At 39.0% G+C, this 14542-nt stretch overlaps 1 protein-coding gene and 1 long non-coding RNA gene across 4 annotated transcripts in view; one reads left to right on the top strand and one right to left on the bottom strand.

Moving 5' to 3' along the window:
* Positions 1–14542, top strand: part of PHACTR1 (phosphatase and actin regulator 1) — a 333399-nt gene that overhangs the window by 3033 nt on the left and 315824 nt on the right. The window lies entirely within an intron of this gene.
* Positions 1–14542, bottom strand: part of LOC110366316 (uncharacterized) — a 97514-nt gene that overhangs the window by 62675 nt on the left and 20297 nt on the right. For all 3 annotated transcript variants that reach the window (XR_010470261.1, XR_010470262.1, XR_010470260.1), the window contains exon 3: positions 8307–8531. This is a non-coding gene — a long non-coding RNA (uncharacterized LOC110366316). The remainder of the gene's footprint in view (positions 1–8306; positions 8532–14542) is intronic.

The raw sequence follows: 14542 nt of genomic DNA, 5'->3' as shown, positions 1-14542 counted from the left end.
AAGTTTCCATATGTGAGAGGCAGATTATTTTAATCATGAAACCTTAAGCTGCTATGTGTAACAACTAGAGCTAGCTACATCTGGCACGTCTTATCTCAGCCCCTTTATGCAAAGGTTAGTGTCTTTACTTGCTGCAGAATAGTATGATTTCCATGCACGCAGAGCCAAGGGCTGTGATACCTCATGAGTCCCTCAAGCTCAGATTGTGAGTACCTACAGTTCAACCTGAACACACAAAGGTCCTAAAATTCTATGAGTAAAGAGAGGAAAGCAAGTGCAGGAAATTCACTTTAGGTGTTTTATCTTACCAAAGGCTTTTTTTTTCTCAATATGTCATGGTGACAGGGTGATACAAGTTCACTTCAGCCTTTACTAGTTGAACCTCTATGACAATCTGCTTGGCTTTTTAGTATGTTGCTTGTGCATCCTTTGCATAGCCACTTGAGTTATTTTAATCTCAGTCTCCAAACTGACCAAAGAAATTCTAGCAGCCTGGCTGGAGCCCAGAAATAGGCTTTCTGCAGTTGAGAACTTGGGTTTTACTGCAAACTGAGCTGAGGGTGTTTATCAGTGGGTAGCTTATATTTACCAAGCATTTCAGGCTTTGCCTGTGTCTTCTAATTAAATCAAACCAACATAATCATACAATCAACATCATAAAAACCAGGTCAGCATACAGTATTCATAAATTATCACAAAGCATCTGTTGCCTGCTTAATCTGCTTTTTAAAGTAGGGGGCTGCCTTTGCTTAAGCCTGTGTCTTAAGCTACTGCTTTAGCCCCTTGTTGTTTGACAGTGGATGATTGGAGGGCAAGATTACTTGTGCTCACAATACAATGTGCGGTGTAGAAGGAGCTGACTCATTATCAAACAGTATCTCTAAACAAGTTGCTTAGAGCTTTTGACGTTGGTCCTGAAAAGCTAGGATCCATGCCAGCAGCCCTTCACATTGAATAATATTTATTCCTAAAATTGAGAGGGAGTAGAATTGTTTACTTGTTTTGAGATAGGGAAAAAAGGTTACTTTGAGGTATGCAGAGTGCGTTAGATAAAAAAAAATAAAGCTCTAAAGATAAAGCAAAGGAGATAATTAAAGATTTGCTCATTCTTTGCAGTTATCATGTAGCATCTTAGGGCGTGGAATTCTGTGTGTTACTGGATTTGGCACATGTTCCTCCACCTCTCAAAGTAAATTGTAGAATTTATCTCTTCACTTTGAATGCTGCAATCCTGGCAAGACAAGAGGCAGGGAAAGAAATCATGCTTTATGTTGCATGCACTATGAAGGGGAGGAAGATATAGTAAAAACGGTGTGTCTGTTGACCTCTTGCCTGTGTACCTGTACAAGCTACCAAAACCTTGGAGGTAGAAAGTTGCAGAATACAGTACACACCAGTGTCATGGTTTAACCCCAGCAGGTAACTAAGCACCACACAGCTGCTCACTCAATCCCCACCATGCCTGTGGGGAATGGGATGACAAATAAATCTTTCACTCCAGCCTCAAACTCTCCTGCTACCTTGTGTGACTCCTGGAAGAGCTGCAGGAAGGGAGTGATGCCTGAGAAGCTCACTGTTGAAAAGAATACCTTTGGTAATGCCTCTTGTTCTAAACAGTCTAGCCTAGATGGATCAGACAGACAGTAGAGAGTATTGCATTTCATTTAAGGAGCAGGGTGACATCTGTTTGGGCCTTCATCACAAGGATCTGAGCAGCACCACTAACAAGTACCCAAGAGAACACCAGTCTGACCACACCTATATATCTTTTGCATGTCTACATAAGTGAAGCATTGATTTTAACAAATGTGTCTTTAAATGCTTCTTCTATGATGTCCCAAACAATGTCCATCAATAGAGGACCTTCCTGGTAAACAGCAATATCATTTCCACTTCGTATCACCCTCATTGTCCAGGCTTGGTTGGACCTTACCATTCTGCAACAAAACAGGATCAAGCAAAATGTTACCAGAATTGGGAATTGCTGTGTTCATTGTAATGCTTCTTGTACTCAAATAATATTCTGCTTTAACAGTGGAAAAAGCAGGCAACCAGCTTCCAGAAAGGCTGTGACAATGGACCTGTCAGTCACCTCAAAATTTTAACACTGCCAAAAGTAAATGCATTTGCTCAAATCTTCTAGGGACTTCTTTCACTGAAGTCACATATATTTGCATAGTGATTCACAGATAAGTGCGCGCCAATAGCCACTTCTGTGAACAGATGTTGACAGAAGTATCAGCAGAAGTATCAGAGTTATGTGAACGAGTATGTCTTTTTGCATGCACAGAGAAATGCATAATCTAGTAGTATGCTGAAAATTTCGGTTAGTTCTGCCTTCCAACATGTGCATTCAGTCCCTGCATGCTAATCAGCTTTTGCAGAAGTGTTGATGCTTCTCAGTAATATCAAGCAAGAATTTAGAATAAGAAGGGGAAAACCAGAATTGTTGTGCTGCGGTAATATTGGTAATAGAGTCACTGTATGCATATTGTATGACATCTTATTAAAAAAAGCAACATTCAATTTAGAATGGTGTGTTTGTCAAACAGTGCAGTGATTGAGTATGTTCTTAGTCATTATCATAGCAATAATGTAGCAAATATTGAAATAGTTACCTAAAACTTCAAACATTCAGTATGGGCTGTTTTAATAACAGGTTTGAAGGAATCCACTCAGCTATATATCTCCTTTGCACGTTGGTGTTATCTAGATGAATCGTATGAAATAGGGACGTTTAGTAGAGAGCTGTCACAGACCAGCATGATATAATGGAAAAGAGAACAAGCTTTGAATCAAGTCTCAGCATCCTCATGCTGCAAAAATACTCGTTAGCTCAAGGGATAACCTACTTTCCTGATAATGGAAGCAAAGGAGGCTTTTATAAATGGTAATATGTTTGCAGACACTAATATGTTTTTCAGACCAAATTGAAATTAAGCAGTATGTAACCCAAACTCAGAGACAGGGAAGTGAAATGCATCTAATTCACCCTGGTTCTGTTCCTCCTCTGTTATTCTAAAGTAAGTCAACAGGGCTACTACAGTAATAGATCAGTTTCTGTAACTAAATACAAAATCCAAGATGCACTTAGACCACGGGGGTTTTTGTCAGGTTTCTGTTGTGATTAACATGGACTCTACCTAGCTGCTTTTTTATGTTCTCATAGCTGTTTTCTTTCAGATTATACATAGCTAGCATTCTCTGAACTTTGTTTCTCTTTTATCAGAGTATGAAATACTGGAAATCTTTTTCTCTCCTTTTTAATACTCTTTATCATGCTTTACCTTTTGATTTGTGCCCAAGAAATCAAATCTTCCATTACCAGAAACAATCTAGTCAGCCTTTCTTCTTCTTTTTAACATGGTAAATCAGACCCTTACCTATCTGAAGCTCTCATTTTATTGCAGACAGGAAGCTGTGGCTTGATGAGAGCATGCTAAAAAGGAAGCAGAGGGGCAAAAAGAAAAGGGGGCTAAAAATTAGATGTTCAATTCTTGAAGTCTTGTACTTAGAAAGTCAGGTCCAGAAGCCCTGTCCTGAAGGTGAATTTAACTACTCTGACCCTGTACTGAAATTTACCAGCAGAGGCAAGCTGTTAGGTATACTGTGCTTTTAATGTCAAGATGAGTTTCCACATGACTCTCTGAATACTTGCCTGAAGTTTGTCCCAATTTGCCAACCTTGATATTTTGGGCATAGGAAGGAAAGAGCCATACAAAGTCACAGAAAATTCTCAGGTTTCAGATCATAATACTATTTTTTCCCTGTTATTAAAAATTGTATGGCTCGTTTACAAGTATGCTTGCTGCAGATGAACAACAGATTTCCCTATGTGTCTTTGCAAAAGCCTAGAAGTTAAGTGAATTGCTACTTGCGTCCTCCTATGGGTCTGCCTAAAAAGAGGAATTGACTCACATGAAGGAAAATGCTGCCTACATTCGTGCAGATAATTATATATCTGCGGGACTCTGTATCTGAAAGGGCACATGAACTTCCTTGCAGTTCTACCAGGTTGGGAGATCTCTTGTGTTTCTTACTTACAGATACAAGAAGAGGGCTAAAGGTCTTCTCTCTGGTCCTTTATTATGGGCATTTTTTTATGATACAGGTACATTTTATTTTCTTCAAATCTTTCTGGAAGCCACACTTCACATAAAGTTGATCAGCCTAGTAGTTTCACAGCGTCCCTTTCCACCTCAGAAAATTTCAGCAGGAGTAATTTCTGCCCCTTTCTATGTAGGAATTTCTCACAGGTTGAAATTTCTATCTTAGTGACTTCGACCTCTTTTAGAGATGCAAGCCACCCTTGACACTGCTGTTGAAATATAAATACTAACTCTAGATTCCAGTTTGTGTTCTTTTTCTTAGTTACTTGGTGTTTCGATTTCCTCCCTATATCTGAAAATGAGAAAATTGAAACTAGCCACAGAGATTTTACAAAATCATCCTTTCAACATGGTAGTTCATATTAGTGAGGTCATCTTACCACCATTTAGTGCAGCACCTGAATAAACCTTGAGTACCTTGAGTTTCTTTAGTTCTCTCTGTGGATTGCTTCATCAGTATTGTAATTATATAGGTGCTACCTCATTAATTCCAAGGAATGTTACACTGTGAATTGTCTTGTTTGTGAAATGCCCAGGGGTGACTACGGCACAGGATGAAAGCAGAATTCCAAAACTTAAATTATTGACCATCTCTGCTGCTGCTGCCAGTAGATTACTCAACCACAGTGATTCTGCAATGTTTGTTCTACCAGGCTTTATAGGACTGACTTTCATACACATCACCAAGCGCAGTGATAGGTATGATAGGTCAATTAATAAAACATACTTGGACTGATGATGAAAGCTTTTATATCTTGATGTTTACAGAATTGCAATACCTTCCTGTATCAGGGCTCTCATAAGTATTCTGTATTTTAGTACCTTCAAAATGTAGCAGCCTGTGATCTTATAGGTATTCAACTAGCTTTATTTTATTTCCATGTACTGAGTGCCAATTCAGCTTGTTTAGTCACTTTTCCAGTTTCTATGGTACAGATTTAGGCAGTACAATTGTATCTAGAGATAGAGGGCTGTTTCTCTGATCCATCCACATATTAGGCAAAGCAAGCTGCATTAAGAGACAGCAAAGTAAGTGCCTGAGTCTCCATAATATAAGAAATAGCTAGAAGGAAAACAAGATGGTCTATAGAGGAAAATCTGCTTAAAGAAAAGCTTGGGCCTTCTGCTATAAACATAGTCCTGACTTTATCAAGGATTTCTGGGAAACACAAGGAGAATAACTTTATTGTGTATTTCTCATCTCTATTGTTTTTGGTTACCTTCCTTAGTAATTACGTTCTGCTAAGTAGAGAAATAAATGGTAAAGTATAGAGCAAAAGTCATCTTAAGATTTGTTGAAGGTGCTAAAATATGAAATGGATACTTCGGAGTACAGTGAATCTGAGCTGGCTGATGTCAAGAAGTGATATTTAATAGATTCTACTAAAAATAAGCATGTGTGTAGCTATTCAGTATTTTTAACTGATAAAAATGCAAGTTTTTCAAAAGTCTAGTCTTTGGACCTGTTTCACTTATGAACTTCCTTTCCTTTTTAATAAAAATAAAATCACTCTTTGGCAGGATTCTCCATAACCAGTTCACAAGTCTATTTAAGTCTCCTTCCTAAAGTTTTATTTTTGTATCCTATTTGTCAGCAGCTAATGAGAAGTGCAAAGTATTAGTTGCTGAAGCACGTGGTTTGAGCAGCACTGGCCTTGTTGGGCACTGATTGCTAAACCAGAAGTTAGTTGGTAAAGCTCTGAGAAGCAGTTGAAACTAATTTCTGAGAATTTCTGGAATCAATTCCATGTGTTAGCTTACGAATCAAATGAGGTATCATTACTATCTTTTCACCTGTGTTTAAAAAAGAAATAAAATAATCCTTGGACCTTTACCAGGTGTTGTGCTTAATGACAGTGAGAAATTAACAATCTGATTAAATCTTTTATGCTCTGTTTATTTTTTTGTTGTTTTTTTGTTTGTTTGTGTGTGGGGTTTTTGTTTGGTTGGTTGGTTGGTTTTTTTAAGAGCACCTAAGAGCTCCAGATATGTTTATAGGACTGTATTCACATAGGAAAAAAGTGGTCCTGTGCTGAAGAGTTGACAATTAACTATAAGAGGCAAAAGGTGAAAATGAGAAAGCAGGAAGCACTGACAGCATCTTGGAGGATTATTGGTTTGCTAAGACTGCTACTGTCAAGGTAGCCAAGTTTGGGGTTTTTTGGTTTTTATTTTTGTTTTCTTTCTAAAAAAGCAAAAGAAAGCTTTGTAAGTATGGATGAGAAACAGGACAATGAAGGGGCAGATTGGTGAAAGGAGAAAACTTCTTGCCTGACAACCTTACAGTGCAATAATGGAAGGCGCAGTATGTTTGAAGGAGATAAACTAGTCTAGCATCTGTTATTCTAAGCACCTAAGCCTTAAATTCATCCTTGTTCTGCAGAACAGTGGAAGTACGTATGACTGAAGCATAGCCTTATACTTAAGTGAGTTTTGTACTGAATACAAGTTCTGCTGAAGTTTGGAAGAGTCCGTCATTGAATTGCCACTCCATCCCATGCAGTTCTCCTGCTCAAGCCTGGGACTATTAAAGAATCCCCTTTAACTAAAGGGAATAGCATCCTGCCTATTACAATGCAAGTAGTGCTTTAGACTAGGTAAATACTTCCTACTTCTTAACGTGATATTTAAGACTTTAATTCCTATTTCACACTCTATAATTTAGGTATTAATCTTTGACTCATCCTTGACATTCTGCTTTACACCTACAAGAACTTTGGTGCACAGTGTGTTTTGGAATTTAACAAAATTAGATATACTGCACTTTGCCAGAGAATGACTAGAGAAAAAGAGCGCTTTTTTCCTAAGCTAGCTGAGTAAAAAAGCACACTTCTGCAGCTTTAGCAAGCCCATGTGTGCCAGGGCAGCTATTTCCTCATTTCATAGTGGGTCTACATCCACTGGAGATTAACAAACTGTGCAGAAAGGATAAACAGTTTCACTGCATTACCTAAATTTTGTTTTACATACTTTTTAAAATGTATGTGTGTCTCTGCATATGTATGCACTCCCTATAGAAGATTTATGCTACAAGTATTTCAGATGGGAACAGTTCTCCTTGATTTGTCTGTTTCATCTGTTTCTCCAGCTTATCCAGTTACTAGGGGCTGCACCTCTCCAATTATTTACTTGAGTCTGTATTTCCTAGCCTTATTTAGTGACTTCTAAGAGATAGGTCAGACAGAACAGTCTGCCTTCTATTTTTCTTCTCCGAGTTATATTGCACACGTGCTAGTGGAAACCCACAAAACTTAAGTGTTGTGTAGCACGTTAGTGGCATCTGGTTTGGGAGCCAGAAGCTGATGATGGCTGCCTCCCAGTGATGCTTCTCACTGTGCCATTGCTCCCTTCGTAGCATCTTTTTACATACCCTACCTGGTACCCAAGATATAGCTGACAACCATTGCTCTAAACCAAAGGTTGATGTGTGGCAGAGATCAGGACTTGAAAGACATTGTTCTGCCTGTAATTAGGGTGCCAGCCTGTGTGCTGGAGACAGAACAGCTACGTGCTGGAGGAAATAGCTCACTCTGCTGTTCATACTGTTTGCCTTTAGCTTAAGGTACTTTTTTGCCCCTTCTTATCATCACAAGTTACTGTGTCCTGAATCTCATGTGGTTGGGTCTTTATGCATGGAGGAGCAATAGGAACAGAAAATTTGCAGAAAAGATCAAATGTAAATAAAAATTAATCCCAGAAGCAACAGCAGTAACGAAGAAGGCTTGGGAAGGGGGAGAAATGGCACATGGTCACCTAAGGAAGAGCTATGCCATAGCTATACCTTACCGAAATGTAGGGAGCACATGTGTATTCTACCCATGAGCTAAAACAACAGCAAGACACAGCAGGTCTGCCCTGGTGTCCCAGTAATGGTGATGATCTGTCCTTTCCTCATGGTCTTTTTGTTGGTCCCCTGTTTTCTTTCATTGAGCAAGTAGGCCCTTCTCCCAGCAGCTTTTGCTACTAATTTGAATTAGAATATATTTAGATGTTATTGATATTATAAACACTTTCAGTCAGGGATTATTTCTTCATTGTCTGCCACAGTGGGACTTCTGAGGTACAACCATGGGCATAAGGTACTCAGAAAGGCAAATTATGAAGAAGAGCAGTACTGAAATAGCACAAATTGTAAATTATTTATTCCCTGAAGATTGTTTACAACAGACATACACAGTGCTTAGCTAAATGTCTCACCAAAATCCAGAGCTGCAATAAACTGAGGAACAAAATGCAGCTGGGATGCTCAATCTTGGACTCACTGTTGCTCTGGTCCATCTTCAGCTGGCAGACGTGACTTGAAGGAACAAATCAAAGTGGTGGTGATAGAAGTCCTCAGAGAGAAGATGGTGAGAAGTCTGGGACTAGATGACAAGAACTTCTTTGTTACAGAAATTCATATGAGTTGTTAGAGTAAAGAAGCTGTGGATGTGAAAATGAAAGGACATCTTACTGGAACAGTAATGACAAAAAGGCACTTTTTTATCAATAATGACAATATCTGGCTCTGTCATAATTCTCCAGACAATTGGAAAGTCAAATGGATTATTAAATAAATTAACTAAACAGCATCCTTTTCTGAGGTGGCAAAACTTAGTAAAAAACCCCTGCAGAAGACAATCAGGGCTCAAAGAGCAGAGTGCTTGATGGGCTAGACAAGTATTTTGTTTGGAGCATCTCAGATGGATTCTTCATTAAGAAGAAAATGGTCAACTGTGTTCTTCAAAGGTTCTCATATTTCAGAATATCATGGTGGCTTCCTAGCCACCTAAAGAGGACTATAATTCTCCTGTCAGCAAAGTAACTGAATACATTATTTCTATTTAAGACATTCTAGTTACACCATCTTGCTCAATTATTCACGAAATGCACCTGAGAAAAAGGGGGGAAAAAAAAAAAAAGTTTAATTTGCAGTTGAGAAATTGGGAGATTTTAAGAAAATAAATTATAACCCTAAGCACATCGTAACACAAGAAAGGCCTACCGGGGAGGTTGTGCTGTCTTTCAAGGCAGGTTTTAAAGTGTAGGTTAGAGAAACCTCAGTGAAGAATGAGCTTGATGAGGTTAATTTTACCTTGGTGCACAGGGATTAGATAATTTCTCAATGTTGCCTTCTGTCTTGTATTTCTGTGAATCTGTGCTTCTTTTGTTGTTGTTTGCTGTCCTTTTATTGATCTATCCCAATATGCTGTTTGTCATTTAAACTGAAACTCTACATTAGTACTATCTTCTAGAAATCGTTCTCTAGAAATCCTTTTCCTGGAGAGCACGCTACCTCTCTCTCCTATTAAACGCATACTATTTGTGTGTTCCAGTCCTCACCTCCTCAGGTTTTTACAATTGTTTCCAGCAAATTGCATTTTCTCCTAGGCTCCAGGCATTGAGAAGAAAATTAAAGCCTAGCAGTGAGAGTTCACCTAACTAAAAAATGTTAACATCTCCTGATGTGCACTATTACGTGGGGTCAAACAGTGGGATTGCAGAAGATGGGTGTAAAACATAGACTGATTTCAGTAGTGACAGCATTTGGCTAAAGAAGCCTGTTGTACACAATAGGGAGCTGCTATAGATACTGTCCAACTAGTCCCTTGGGTTAGGGACACTTTAATTTAGTCATATACCATATCCCATTTTCAAGCTAAACCAAGTACAGCGCATTCTATCTTATTTCTACAGCCAGACGACTCATTCTCATTTGTTAGGAGATCCGCTGAAGCCTCCATGTGAGTTGTGGGTGTTGAGCCATCACAGGAACAAACTAAGAGGCCCTTTGGGCTTGAAGAAGGAAAAAATGAATTCTCACAGAAAGCTCATTTCTGCAGGCTCTTCATATAAGCAGGGAGGAAAGAGAGGCAGGATTACTCTGGGGTAATAGCTTTTTGTTGGCTGTGGACTACATACAGAGCCCTGGGAGAATAGCTTCCCAGCTGAAGTACCTCCTCAGGTGTGAGAACCTGGAGTGGGAGGAGGGGTGGTGGCCCAGTTTGGGCTACAGTTGTCCCCCTGGTCCAGCCCTGATGAGAATTTGTTGTTGGATGATTTTATAGGAAGCTGTTCGTGGAACTCTGTGACAAAGTGTGTTTCTTACATGGCTTGCTGGCAGAAGCCCTTTTTATCTTAACACTAAAATATCTCGAATACCAAATCCTTGCCGCAGTCAGTAAATTTCAGTTTAGGACCTGATTTAAATAGAGAGCAGTTTTATCTGTGTGCATTACACAGCTTGGATTGAGCTGATTGATTGTACCTACACAAGCCAAAAATACAAGTAAGAAATACGTGAAATGCCCTGTATCACAGGGTTACAGCCAGCATGCTGCTTTATAGCATGTTGCAATATTCACTCCATACAGCAATTTTCTTCTCCTTCCTCTAGACTCTGTCCTACTCCTTTTTGGTGCATTCCTATTTCCACCTCCCCACCACTTGTACCAGTTGTTTCAAAAAGATGGATCCAATCTGAAATCACTAATCTTTGAAACCAAGTCCATCTTTTTGAAACACCCTGTACTTTCAGACAGTCTGTCTTTCTTTTGGCAATGAACCTTGCAGCAGCATGGTCAGTTCCCTTAACTTTAGTTTTCTGTGCGGTTCCTTTGCTGGAAAGGTACCCAGTTAGACCTCAATTTCGTTGAACCATGGTAGGAAGCTATAGATATTTGCCAGTGGTCTATGCCTGTGTGTGCTAGGAGACATTTTCCTAAGTTAGTTGGTACTTCTCCCTTTCTTGCCCGTGCTGGGCATCTCCTAGAGGCAAAAAATTCTGCATAACTTTTCATGTTTTCTCCAAGACTACTATAAACCTACTCAGCCTAGTTTGTAGGTGATAACTGTCCTTGCTGACTGGTGATGGTTATAGGACCTTTTGTTTGCGGACCACCATAATCTAACAAAGAATATAAGAATTCAGGCAAGAGCAGAGTTATTGTCTCTTGAGCTTAATTAAGTGGACCCCTTTTATACTTGAAATTGTACTTGAGATACCTGGGAGATATTCTGAAGTTGTCTGTAAAGTTTCCCCTCCTCAGGTGTGAGAACCTGTTTTAACAATGACAGAGGTGTTGTATTATCACACAATAGCTCTCTTCTTGCTTGTCTTCTTTGATTTTGTATATAAATATATATATTTATATATATATATACACACATAAACATATGTAGATTCATTAGTTTACATACTACAAAAATATATTTCTTTGAATCTGGCCTACTTGAAACTCAGATGCTTTTTCTGCATGTTTGACCACTTCAAAGGGGATAACAGAAAGAAGTAGTTGTTTCCTAGTATGCTTGTACTTAATAATGCTTATCACTATGTGGTACTCAGCTCTGTTTGAAACAGCTATAGATAAAAGATGTAAGGAATAGAGAAGAGCAAGGCAGGTGATCTGGACAGCCAAATAATAATGGTGTTCACTGTTACAGAAGCTTCAGAACACAGAGCTGTAAGTGATGGATACTCTACATCTCTCCTTTCTGAAATAGAGATTTAAAAAATCCGTATTACTTTTATATTTTCATTATTTTTATTTTAATAATTTAAGCCCTGAGTTCAAGCTGACTTTAAGTAACTTCTAAACTATAAGGGGTTAGGCAGAGGAAGGATTTCCAGAGACTGCTTCATAGCTTTGAAAGTTCCTTCTATGACGGGGACTGCTGACTGCAGCCTGCAAAAATATTAAATAGTGTCACTTCTGCTGGTTTGATCATCAGTGTCTGATTTCTCTTTTCCCTCCTACTTTACCAAAGATATTGTTAGTTTTAATACTGGGCATTCCAAGACTACAATTATGACCATTCACTCAAGATATTTTTGGCCTTTGATAATTTCCTCAACTGCTTTTTCAAAATCAGTATTTTTTAATTGGTCACTTGAGCTTTTTTCAGTGACGTTAAACCTCTGATGCATGTCACTTCAGAAGCATTTTCCAAACATTGTAGGCGTCATGGAGCAATTTTAGCATAAAAAGAAGAGTATAACTAGAGATGGCGGGGGAGCAAATTACATTTTGTATATATAGTATTAAATGCTTCCATTAGTTGCCATAGGGATGGGCAGAAGTTGGTCTGAAATGACAGCTTTTCTGATGCTTGATGTGTTTAAAAAGAAAACATTGGGGGGAGGGGTTTTTATTGTTATTATTACCCTGGGAGTCTTTTATAGGGGAGGGGGAAATATTAAAGTCATATTTCTCAAAAATATGAAGCGGGGCTACATTAACAGACAAGGCATCACCTCCACCTCTCTGCAGAGACACTGACCTCTACAAAACATGCATCTCTGTAGCTCCAGGGCTGTAATTCCACAGCTGCTCTGAGCTTCACCTTTCCTTCTGTTGTGCAGCATGGGAGCGATCACTGCCACCCCTCCTCCTGAGCAGTTTCTGTAATTCTGCTGCAGTAGTAACCCAAGGAAAACCATGTCCTGCAACTACTGCTGTGCACGCCCTAATTATAGCAGAACTGGTGAGACCCGGGTGTCAGACCTGGCTTTTCTATTTGCTCGCTTTAACATTCACTTGGCTCAGATACTGGAAATCAACAGCAAGCAAGCCCCGGATTTATAGTGAGGATGGTATGTGTGCCGCACAAGAGACACTTGCTGGTTTTGCTAACTAAAACATATAGATGTTTCAGAAATTACTACTATGGAGCACGCAAATGAGAGTTAATCTGGAGGCTTAATGTTACAACTTCCAATGTTTCTGAAGGTGGTCCAGAAGAGAAGGATCTGGCCTCTAAGGAATTAAACTGAAGAACTGCACTTACTGAGTCTAAACTAAATTAATTGGACCTTCCATTGACTTTTTTTTTTAGTAAGTTTTTGAACAAGCACCCATGAAATGATTTATTAATTTCTTTTTTTAATCTGACTTCTAGGCTGTGCCACAAGTGCCTATTTTCTCCATTCTCCTGAAGACAATGTTTTATTAAAATTACTTGTCAGCCTGGGGGGCGCTGAGCAAACATTGAACATTATTTTGAGGAGACCACCCATTGACTGTGAAATGTCATTTGTCAGGGCAATTATTTGCAGTCTGCCAGTACATGCTGTTCTGACAGTTCATGGGGATACACCTCACTAATGTGACTGTAGTCTCTCTACTAATTAGTGAAACTTGGGCAACAGAATAAATGCATTATTTTTCTTCTCAACAGGGATGACTGAAAAAAAGTGCAACCCACATAAAACATTGGGTGGGTCTTTGGCTGATGCTGTTTTTTAGAAACCATCTGCAGTCCGATGTTGTGCTCAAAGACCTGATCTTCTGTCAAGCTGAAGAAACTGGAGGAGAGGATCTGCATTAGCTGTTCCATGGTGGAAGGCAAATTTGGTCATAGTCCTACAAATTCCTACCAAAGGTGCAAAGAGGTTTTGCTCAAAGGCAAGCAGAAATTCTTTGAAATCACGAACAACATGAAGAGTTTGAAGTACTCTCCCAAGTTTCCAGTGTATAGTGAAAAAGGAGGAGGACGTGGGCAGCAAGCAGGCATGCCTGAGGAGACAGGAGAACTAGTGTAGCCCCCGTCATTCTAATGGAACACGTAGCTGCAATACATAATCCTCTTTTAGGCCATACTTTTGCTACCAGGCAGAAGTAATTTGACAGCTCTACAGTCTCACTATCATTAAGAGAGAATTAGGTTCTTCTGGCTTGTTATCTTGCTCGTCATTTTTGACATTGCCTAGCCCTGCATTATGCAGGATCAAATCCTTCATTAAAGTATGGAAAGCACAGCAATATGTAGTTCCATATTCTTACATATTTGAAATGCACAAAAATATCTGATTTGTGCACATAAAAAGCCTGTGTCCAAACTAAGATAAAAGGCAGATACAAACTTGGGCATAACTCCGTAGTGAGGTACAGTAACGTGTGTCCAGGAATACCTGAGGTATCAGGATTATTTTTGTGAATTATGTTCACAAGTCCTATAAGTATTCACCCTGCAAATGATGTGGCTCAGTAGCTCCAGAGCAGCACAGGGTAGGAAATATAAGACAGGTGGATGCTTTTTCTGAAGATCTCACTGCTGATCTGTCTTTTTAGGGAAATTAATAATAAAAAACATAGCCCAAACACTTTTGAAAACCATATTAAAAGTTTTGATGGAGTTTTTGGAGGGTGGCACAGTGTAGAAACAGGAAAGGAGATTGAGTTTTATGTAAATTATTCAGAGACTGGCATTCATATGCATTATTTATCTATGTATGCAAGGTGCCCTATGAATATTAAATCTCATCATGTTATTTGAGGACTACACCTTGTAACCTCATTAATACTCCATAGTTATGTCTTTCCCTTACACAAAGTCAGTCAGCCAGAAGTAATTTGTTTTTATTCTAACCCGATTGCAATTTCTAGATTTTTACCAAATGTAATCATGCTACTTCAGAATTGTTTACCCCATTTACAGCCAACTGAAACCAG

The sequence above is a fragment of the Columba livia genome, chromosome 2, assembly GCF_036013475.1.
Source record: "Columba livia isolate bColLiv1 breed racing homer chromosome 2, bColLiv1.pat.W.v2, whole genome shotgun sequence".
Taxonomy (NCBI): Eukaryota; Metazoa; Chordata; class Aves; order Columbiformes; family Columbidae; genus Columba; species Columba livia.
Note: the sequence above shows the minus strand (reverse complement) of the source record. Positions and strands in the feature narration are given on the sequence as shown.